Below are 10,948 nucleotides of genomic sequence, written 5' to 3' on the forward strand. Positions count from 1 at the left end.
ACAGTTTCTTGTGCTCATAGGCCTCTTCTGTTGAATTCTCCCATGGGAGTATGAGCTCTGTGATGTAAACAGCTTTCAGTGAAGGGGACCTGAATACCAAGTCTGGCCGAAGGGTGGTGGCTGCAATCTCTGGTGGAAATATTAGTTGCTGGCCAATATCGACTAGCTTCTTCCAGTTTCGGGCCATGGCTAGCTGTCCAGCTTCTGGTTTGGTAGGGGGATGGTTGAGCTTTTCCTGTCCCTCTCGGATGAAGGCTGGGGCCATTATGGAACTGGCTGCTCTCAGGGGCAAGGAGTTGGTGGTATTCTTCTTGTTCTCAAGAGCTGCTGCCAGACTCTTGAGGACTGTTGGTGATGTCTTGTCTTACTTGCCTTACTTGGTCTTTGTCCCTGAGGCTTGCGTTGTACCATCTGCCCAGGCTTTTGACAGGTTGCTCAGACACTGTTGGTATTGGGTCAACTCCAATACAGAACTTCACATTTTTTAGCTGTCCCTTGACTATTGAGATGCTTCGGGGCTTGTTCAGCTTGATTTTCATCCGGGCCCACTTGATGTTCTCCTGCAGCTTTCCAAGTTGTACCTGGTACATGCTGCAGTAGTGGTCAGAGTGGTCATTCTCTCTCTCCCCCCCAAAAAAAAAAAAATCTTGAGGCCCTGATGATGACCTCCATAGCCATAATAATAATGAAACGTGGAAAAAGTTGAAGGATTCCCAGACGACGTTATGGGGAACTGATCCAAAGGTATTGGCTATGGGTCATGGAAGATGACATGGATGTATCTTTTGTCTTTCTTCGCCGCTTGGATCTGGTGCCAGATCATACTGGTATGTTCCAAGCAACCAGAAAATCCATGAATGCTGTCCTTCTCTGGATGTATCAACATACTTGTTCTTCTCTAGGTAACTAGACAACCTCTGTGCTACCACATTGAAATTTTTTATACCCTCAACGTTGAGAAGGCAGATTGGCCGGAACTGACTTATATCTGTTGCATCCTTCTCCTTGGGAATTAGCACCCCTCCGCCTTAGGTATTATTCCATTCTGCCACATCATTTTTATGAGCCTCCAAAGAAAGCGTATAACAACTGGTGCGTTCTTATAGAGCTTATACAGTACTCCATTCAGCACAGGTGCTGATGCTGATCTTGCACGTCGTACTGTACTCTCTATTTCCTTCCATTTTGGTGGGCTGGCCTCCAGGTTGAGGTTGAGGTTGAATAGGTGGGATGTCATGTGGGATAACTATCTGTTTTGTGTCATGGTGGACCATTTCCAAGTGTTCTTCCAGTTACTGCTTTGGAATTTTCAGGGTTCCGCTTTTTTCCTTTGCAAAGAGGTCTTTGACGAACTTGAAGGGATTTTTATAAAACCGTGTTCTTGTGTGGTCCTTATTCTTGCGCCTTTACCTCAAGTTCTCTGCTCTTTGCAAGGTTGCCAACCGACACTTGATGTCCCCCTGGAGTAGCATGAGACCTTCTCTCTCCTATCAGAGGACTTCTGTGGGAGAGCAGAGCCCTGACACTACTCCACATATTGTGCCTTGACACGGCTCAACAACATATTGTGTGCTGACACTGCTCGTATCAGATGTTGTTGAGGTCAGAATGAACCCTGTCTAGATAATGATGAAGATGTAGTAGCATCCTCAGACAGCAGGCGCCGAAGAGAGATTGAGTTTGGGCCACATACACACTGAATGATTTATAAAGGTATAAGAGGATGTCACAAACTGAGGTCATTGGGAATTTCTGTGCATGCTGAAATGTACATGTCTCTGTGACATTCTGTTCAATAAATTCCCAATAAGAGGCTGACCATGACGAGTCCGACTACTTTCTGCACAACATAGGTAATGGTGACCCCGACTTTGTGAATTTGGCGTCTGGGACCCCGTTCAGCGAGTCCTCTGTGCCCCGGCAGCTGAGATCAGCTGTCAAAGCCTTCAGGTAGGATATTTTTTTCCTAACCATTAAAAGTGACAGATGTTTGCTGGTTGGTGTACAGTGTGACAGCCCTCAGAGTTTTTCCCCAAATTAAAGGCTGATGTCACCTATTTTGTGGATGGATCATGTTTTAGAGATCATTTGCGTAATCATGCGGGTTATGCAGTTGTGAAACAAGAAAGTGAAGACTTTGTGACGGTGAAAGCTGAGAAGTGTGAACAGCCATGTTTGTCGCAGTTGGCTGAACTGAAGGCATTAACGGAAGCATGTATACTGGCAAAAGGTAAGGTTGCAAATGTGTACACAGATTCTGCATATGCTCATGGTATTTGCTATTTGTTTGGAGCAGTTTGGAAGCAAAGAAGGTTCGGAAGGGCAGATGGAAGTCCAGTGCGACATGAGGACCAAATAAAGGAGTTGATTGCAGCCATGATGCTCCCCTCAAAACTGGAAGTGATAAAGTGTCAAGCTCATTGTAAAGGTAACGAGATGGTCAGTCAAGGTAATAACGCGGCTGATGAAGCAGCAAAAATAGCATCAAAGTGCCAGCTGGCTGTTCTGGTGTCACCAATGGTGTCACTTGAGCCAGCTGTCACGCCAGAAGATAATTTCAATGCAACAGGAAGCAGGTATGAGAGAGAACAATGTGTGGACGCAGAGAGGTGCCGCAAAGAACAAGAAGGGATTGTGGAGATCACATGATGGTCTCCCATCATTCCAGCTTTTTCTCTGCTGTGCTCACTAGTTTGCTGTAAATGGTCTCCACGGCTGTACTTTGCGGCTTTGCTGTAAGACGTATTGCATCACATCCTGTTGCCTTGTGTGTGTACTGTGACTTTTCTTGCTCCTCTTGAACTACAAATAATCACCTTATTTCTCCCTATAATTTACACATCTTGCATAGTTAACGCTATCGCATACTTGTTATATTCTAACGTTCACTCTTACAGATCTTTATTCTTAATTTTTTCACTTTTTAGCAGTGTGTCGGGTTCTCTAGCTTAGCATGGCTACCAGTTCTCTTCCTCTATCTCCTGCTTTCACTGCTCCGTGTGTCAGATGTTTAGTTACGCCTCTGCCTCTTTTAGTGATAACGGTACATGTAACAAATGTAGTCTTTTTGTAGTTTTAGAGGCGAGGTTATCTGAATTGGAAGCTCGGCTCTGCACTGTTGAAAACCACCCGATAGCGAGCCAGGTGCCTTTAGCCAGTGCGGAGCCAACTAGCCTAGCTAGCTCTATTAGTCGTCCCCTAGCAGATCCCGAGCAGCCGGGACCTTGGAGTGGCTGGGTGACTGTCAGAAAGACGAGTCATATTCCTAAAGTCAAGCCCGTGGTTCACCATCAACATGTTCACATTTCAAATAGATTTTCCCCACTCAGCCACACACCTGCTGAGGACAAAACCCTGGTACTTGGCAGCTCTATAGTCAGAAACGTGGCATTAGCGACACAAGCGACCATAGTCAAATGTATTCCAGGGGCCAGAGCGGGCGACATAGAATTTTATTTAAAACTGCTGGCTAAGGATAAGCGTAAATACAGTAAAATAGTTATTCATGTCAGCGGTAATGACACCCGGTTACGCCAATTGAAGGTCACTAAAATTAATGTTGCATCGCTGTGTAATTTTGCCAAAACAATGTCGGACTCCACAGTTTTCTCTGGACCCCTGCCAAATCTGACCAGTGATGACATGTTTAGCCGCATGTCCTCATTCAATTGCTGGTCTAGATGATGTCCAGCAAACAACATGGGCTACATAGATAATTGGCAATCTTTCTGGAGAAAACCTGGTCTGATGAGGAGAGATGGCATCCATCCCACTTTGGAAGGGGCGGCTCTCATTTCTAGAAATATGGACAAATTTATTAGTCATCCAAAAACATGACAACCCAGGATGCAGAGTTGTAGTCTTATACACCCCCCCCCCCCCCCCCCCCCCATCAAAAACACAAAAGGAGCAAATCCTCTTCTGCAAACAAAATTTAAAACAAAAACTATTGAATCAAACTATTAAATGTGGTTTGCTGAATATTAGATCTCTGCTTTCGAAGTCTCTGTTTGTGAATAATTTGATTTGTGATCATCATATTGATATATTTTGTCTTACAGAAACCTGGCTGCAGAAAGAGGATCATGTTAGCATTAATAAATCAACTCCCTCTGACTACTTAAATGTTCACGTTCCTCGAAGCACAGGCAGAGGAGGAGGAGTGGCAGCTATCTTCAGATGAGGGTTATTAATCATTCCTAGACCCAAGATTAGTTTTAGCTTTTTTTGAATCTCTGATTCTCAGTTTTTCTCACCCAAAGTGGAAATCACAAAAACCTCTTCGACTTGTTGTTGTGTATCATCCACCTGGCCCTTATTCTGAGTTTCTGTCTGAATTCTCAGAGTTTTTATCCCAGTTAGTGCTGAGTACAGATAAAGTAATTGTAGTGGGTGACTTTAATATTCATGTAGATGTTGAAAATGACAGCCTAAATATTAACTTTAATTCCATATTAGACTATTGGATTTTCTCAAAGTTTTCACAGACCTACTCACTGCCTTAATCATACCCTTGATCTTGTGCTAACTTATGGCATTGAGAGTGAACAGTTAACAGTGTTCGCTCAAAATCTATCAACAGTAACAGGAAGTTTGACCAGGACATATAGCAGCTTAACTACGGGAGCAAAAGGTTCAAGGTCTTTTCCTTTTAACCCTCCTCACCCAGAAACAACAATGACGTTCTTAGGTCAATTTGATCCGGGGCATGTTTAGTCATCCCAAAGTGTCAGAAATCAAAGAATCCCCCAAAACATTTTTATATCTCATTATTAACTCCATTACTAACCATTTCAATCAATATTTAGTGCAATGGTGTTCTTTACCTCTCACAGATCAATGAGGATAATTCACTCATTTTTCATCAAAAATGCACATTAAAACTTTTTTAAAAAACATGACAAGAATATATCAAAGAACCTGAAAACATGAAGATCAAACATAAAACGTGACAGAACCTGAACATAACAATAATCAAAACATAAACTGTGACAGAGCCCCCCCCCCCTCAACAATGGCTCCCAGACATCCAACAAGGGTGGGAGGGAGGGGCTCTGAAGGGCCTAGTGCCGGGTTCATCTGGCGGATGGCCAGACTTCCGGCGACGTGGTCTCCGGGGCCGAAGACCGTCTGGCAGATGACCAAACCTCCGGCGACCCTTCAGGGCAATGAGGCGAGGACAGGAGATGCGTGGGCCAGCTCGGGCTCCCCCTGGCGGCAGAGAGAACAGGCGTGGGTCCACCTGGACTCCCACTGGTAAAGGCAGTGGTGGGGGTGTGCCCACCTGGGCTTCCATTAGTGTGGGCGAGGACAACGATGAGCTCACCTGGGCTTCCATAGGCGCGGGCGAGGACAAAACTGTGCCCACCTGGCCCACCCCCGGCGACACCCACAGCCCCCTCCTCGAGGAACGGCTTCCAGATGTTCCCAAATTGGGGTGGGCGGGTGGGACTCTGACCGCCGGAGCAGGCTTGGTCGTGGCAGCAGGCTCCGTCGTGGCCGCAGGAACTATGGTCGTGGTCATGGCTGGAACCACAGTCAGGGTCGTGGCAGAGTCAGCGGGCTGCTGGTACAGGACCTCGTCAGCAGAGTGCTGGTACAGGACCTCGGCGGCAGCAGGCGGCTGGAAGCCCGGCAGAGACGTGGGGCCCGGCTGGACGGCCGGAAGAGACGTGGGTTCCGGCTGGAAGCCCGGCAGAGACGTGGGGCCCGGCTGGAAGCCCGGCAGAGACGTGGGGCCCGGCTGGAAGCCCGGCAGAGACGTGGAGACCGGCTGGATGCCCGGCAGAGACGTGGAGACCGGCTGGATGCCCGGCAGAGACGTGGAGACCGGCTGGAAGGCCGGCTCAGGCTCGAAGGGCTCCGGTGGAAAGGCCGGCCCAGACGATGAGGAATCTGGTGGATAGGCCGGCTCGGATGAGGAGGAGCCCGGTGGAAAGGCTGGCTCGGACGAGGAGGAGCCCGGCGGAAAGGCCAGATGTAGCTCGGTGGCGTTAGCGGACTGTGCCTTGGCAAAAGGAGAGGTAAGAGTCTCGCGGAGAGCCCTCAACACTTCGGCCGAGTCAGCGCCGAATACGTCCACCAATGCCTTATGGTGGATGGCTCTCACGCACTCCCAAACGGCCTGGATTGCGGGTGTCCCAGGCACAAGTCCCCCCCGGAACACCTCCAGGACCTCATCAGACAGCCACCACTGGTCAAACATGTCGCCTCCCTCCGCGAAGCATTTAGACAGAGCCGCGAGTCGGCTCTGGAGATCGTCGAAAACTGCTGGGTCCATGTTTGGCAAAATCCATCTGTCACGGAACGGTGGTGAGAGGTAGGACCCAGATGCAGTTCTTTCAAATTCAAGGTTTTTTCCAAGGCAAAAACAGAAAGCGCGGCTGGACCGGAAGAATAGTAGCAAATCAAGAATGTGGAAAAACAAAAAGAGCTATGAAAACAGGACTATGAATAAATACTATGACAAAAGACTATGATTAATAAACAAGGCTATGAGGCAGGAAACCAGACTTAACTTTCCGTGGCATGACATGAAGGGTAGGTGAGGATTCTGCGATGAACATAAACCAACTGGGAGACTAAATACTAAGGAGGGTGATTAGTGAGTGAGTGCAGCTGATGACCATGAAACAGGTGACATGAGTGAAACTAAGTGGCAGGGGAAAAACATGACAAGAACATAACAAAGAACCTGAAAACATGAAGATCAAACATAAAACGTGACAGAACATGCATGACATAAATCTTTCTTTTTAAAATTTTTTTTTCTTTTTATGGAGTGATGTTGATACATTAACTTGAAACACCTCTTCTGTGCTTTTAAAATTGCAGCTTTGTTTAAACTTTATTGAACCACTGCATTTGAACTGATTTCAGAATTTTGTGCAAAGTGCTCACGAGCACTCAAAAATAATGCGTTGTTACATCTACATTCTGCAAATATGTGAAATGAATCATTTTTATTTTGTATGTTGATTATACTTATTAAGCAAGGTAGAATAAGTTTCTTATAGAAAAAATACCATCAATAATTTTTTTTAGGTATTTTATTTAACTTTAAAATGGGTTCATTTGACCCGCAACATAACAGGAGGGTTAAATTGTTACTCATTGTTGAGATTTGAATCTAATGAAGGTCATTGTAAACCACAACAGAGTTCTGCCAAACAAAATGCATATTCTTGTGTAGTACAGTGATCAAACAACAAAAAAGTAGACCAATAGATGTTTATATGTTATAGAAATTCCCAAGGTCAACTTGACCTTGTTGTGTTGATGGCTGATTAGATTAGGTGAGATTCGATTAGATTTCCTTTATTGTCCCACAATGGGGAAATCCACGTGTTACAGTAGCAAGCAAGAGACAAAAAGGAGAAAGACAACAGAGACATATCAGGTAATACCACCAGTATCAGCAGTTGTACATGGGCTCGTAAAAAGAAAATTGCACATTGTTTTTATATTATTATTATATACAGTGGATATTATACAGTGGATATTGCACATTAAGTACTGATTATTATAATTTTTGTTGTTATTATAATGCACAGTTGGTATTACACAGTGGATATTGCACATTAAGTACTGCGCATTATTATTATTGTTATTTCTATTACACAGTTCCGAGTCCTTAAGTGTGTGTGTGTGTGTATGTGGTCTACTGGGGGCGTCAGACCTGGTTGTTAAACAGTCTGACAGCAGCAGGAAGGAAGGACCTGTGATATCTCTCCTTCACACATTTGGGGTGAAGGAGTCTGTCACTGAAGGAACTGCTCAGTGCACTGATGGTGTCCTGCATGGGGTGGGAGATATTGTCCATCATTGATGATAGCTTTGTGATAATCCTCCTCTCTCCCACCACCTGCACTGAGTGCAGGGGGGAACCCAAGATAGAGCTGGCCTTCTTGATCAGTTTGTCAAGTCTCTTCCTGGCAGTTGTGGAGATGCTGCTGCTCCAGCAGACCAATACGGAGAAGATGGCTGATGGCACAACAGTGTCAAAGAAGGTCCTGAGGAGCGCTCCCTGCACTCCAAAGGACCTGAGTTTCCGCAGCAGGTAGAGTCTGCTCTGACCTTTCCTGTAAGGTGCATGGGTGTAATGTGTCCAGTCCAGTTTTTTGTTCAGGTGATTTTGCTTGTGATGTCTTGTAATGAATAAAAAATGCCACATGCACATTTCAACAAGGGGAAAATGTTTAGCAGAGGGGGACTTTAATGGATACAGATATTTTTGGACTCTGACCTGTTCCTCTGGGTTAGATTACCACTCCTCCTGTCCTCCCTGATGTTTGATGCCAAAGGTTCCTACAGACACACATACACATACTATATAAAAGAAACAGAGCTCAAGCACAATTACAACATAACTTTAGAATCCTACCTGTACACTGAAACATTTTACAAGTCACATTACCACAATGGTAAGTTTTGATATTGTTCATTTAATATAGTTTATTTTGTGACCTTGTGTTGAGAATTGTTTTTAAGTGTTGTTTTATGTTCTTCACAGAATAAAGGTAATGAACTGCTTTTTAAAAAATGTTTTAAAGTTATATTTATTGGAAAACAAAGATAATACAGCATTGTAACTGTTGAAGTGTTGGAGTATAGACATTTTTTGCCGAATGAACTCTGGAAAACATATCTGGACTTGATATACGTTGACTATATGTTGTAACTACAGTGTTTGTTCCCGTTTTCTTTGAAAGAAATATTTGGCTGTGGCTTTGCTGCTCTACACTTTGCTGTCACTGTCAAATGCTGCCTGTGTCTATAAGACTTTAAAAGCAGGTAAAAGAAATCAGAGATACACACAAATCAAGTGCATTTCTGCTGTTCAGGCATACAATTTTTCTTTGTTACAGATAATATAGTTGTATTATTACTCTGACTGACCTTTTTTGTTGCACCTACAGGCCAGACCCATTGCCAAGACGGAGTGGATAACACATGGCATGCAGTGGGGACTACATGGAGAAACAGTGCCTGTATGGATTGTAGTTGCCAGGGATGCTGTACTGCGTAAGTACACAGATCACTACATTACAATGTCAATATGAAAAAAGAGCTTTTTTTGCTTTGCTTTGACATATTCTATTGTATGTGTTTACTGTGTGACTGCAGGTATAGCACTCCACAGAGCTTCCCTAGTGACTGTGTGTCTGTGTTTGACGCGAAGGCATGCGAATACATTGTGCATAAGAAAAATAACCCATCTGAGCTCTGTCCAGTTTTTGCAGGAGTATTGAAGTGATGGAGTCATCGTCATGGGTTGTCTGAATCTTGAATAATGCCTGAGTGCTTCTTTCCTTTTTCCCATATAAATGTCAATAAAAATCACAGTGGATATCTAATACCATAGAGGAGAAAGGAAATACATCTGACCTTTCTGTTAGACCTGAGGAATGCACACTGTTTTTTTTTTTTGACAAGTAACACTGAAAGTAATCAGAACTTGATTGTATACAATAAAATTCTACCCTTTGATTCTAAGTTCAAAAGGTGTCCACACTTAGCTTTTTGTTTTCACTCTCAGTTTACTGTTATTTTCATTAACAGATATGTTAGGTTTAGGCATTATAAACTACTACAAGCCACCTTTTTCTGCTTCACCTCTGCAAATATTCAAAATGTATGAAAAACATTGAAGACATTTTCCATTACTACATTACAGACTGGCTGTCTTTGATTTTCATAAAAGCACATTTCATGTCAATCAGGACAATTACAGTGAGTTCCCATTTCATATCCAAAAACTCACATTCCAAGTCTATGTAACCAATTTAGCATTATGCAAATGAATTACAGATTAATAATCATGTAATATAGAAATGGGCTAGCATCAGAAGACCTATATTCGGTTACAACTCATGTATTTTTACAGTGAACAGAATAAGTGGCCACTGAGTACAGGAACAATGTATTTGAATAACCCCTAAAACAAAGAAAAGAAAACATGTGTGCACACATATAAAACAATACTGTCTGTTGGGGCCCTGAGTTGTTGCAGGTGCACCTGATATTGTGTGAATTGAGTTTGAATTGAATTGAGTCTGAACTCATGCACATCCCTGTGCATGGCAGAAGGTCAGATGAAGATTATTCGAGGGAGTGCCACAGGTGTACGAGCACACCCTTCAACCTCACTTATGATATCAGCCCAGGCTGCAGACAGCCCTTGAAAGAGTGATGTCACTGTGATGATCAGAGGGTTACCTAACTCAGTATAATCAAGCCGTCGCAGTGGCTGACGGTCTCTCTCAGATCTCCTGACAGGTTTATCTGTATCCATTTTTTCCTCTGAAACCATTGGTAGTGCACTATCCTCTCCTTCGATTCCATCTGTTCTGTCCTTTCTTTCCTCATGTTCTGTAGCTCCAGTGCCATCCTTCGCCTCCTTGGAGTCTGGCATTTCTGAGGGAACTGGAAGTTGGTCATCTTGGATATCAGAAAATTCATCTATTAGAAAATCATTTTGAATCAGAGGTATCTCATTTCCTTGTTCGGTTGGTGTGATTTTTTCGGTGGATAAGTACTCAGTGTCGCTCTGATGAGGGTGAGAATCAGTAAGCTTCAAGGGACTCTCTGAAGTACTATTAGATATATCAAGTAAGTTGTCAAGATTGGGTGGGTTGTCAGTATCAGGTGTGCCATCGATGTTATGAAAGTTTTCAGGACTCTTAACAGAATGAGTACCTGGTAGGTCAATATAGTGACTGTTTTGATCATTGGTCATTGGTAGGCTAGGCTGCACAGGATTCTGAAAGACAACAGGGACTGAAGGGCTTAACTAAATGGGAATGAGTGGCTTGTCCCCCTCATCTGAGGAACTCTCCTCCCCTTCAGCAGGGTTTCTTAGGGGACCATCCTTGTTTTCAGGTTTGACTGTATACACTGGGAGGGTGCCTGCTCTTCTCACCACTACATGAAGAGTGGACTCCCGCTT

The sequence above is a fragment of the Leuresthes tenuis genome, unplaced genomic scaffold (genome assembly GCF_036924035.1).
Source record: "Leuresthes tenuis unplaced genomic scaffold, fLeuTen1.0.hap1 SCAF_6, whole genome shotgun sequence".
Classification (NCBI taxonomy): domain Eukaryota; kingdom Metazoa; phylum Chordata; class Actinopteri; order Atheriniformes; family Atherinopsidae; genus Leuresthes; species Leuresthes tenuis.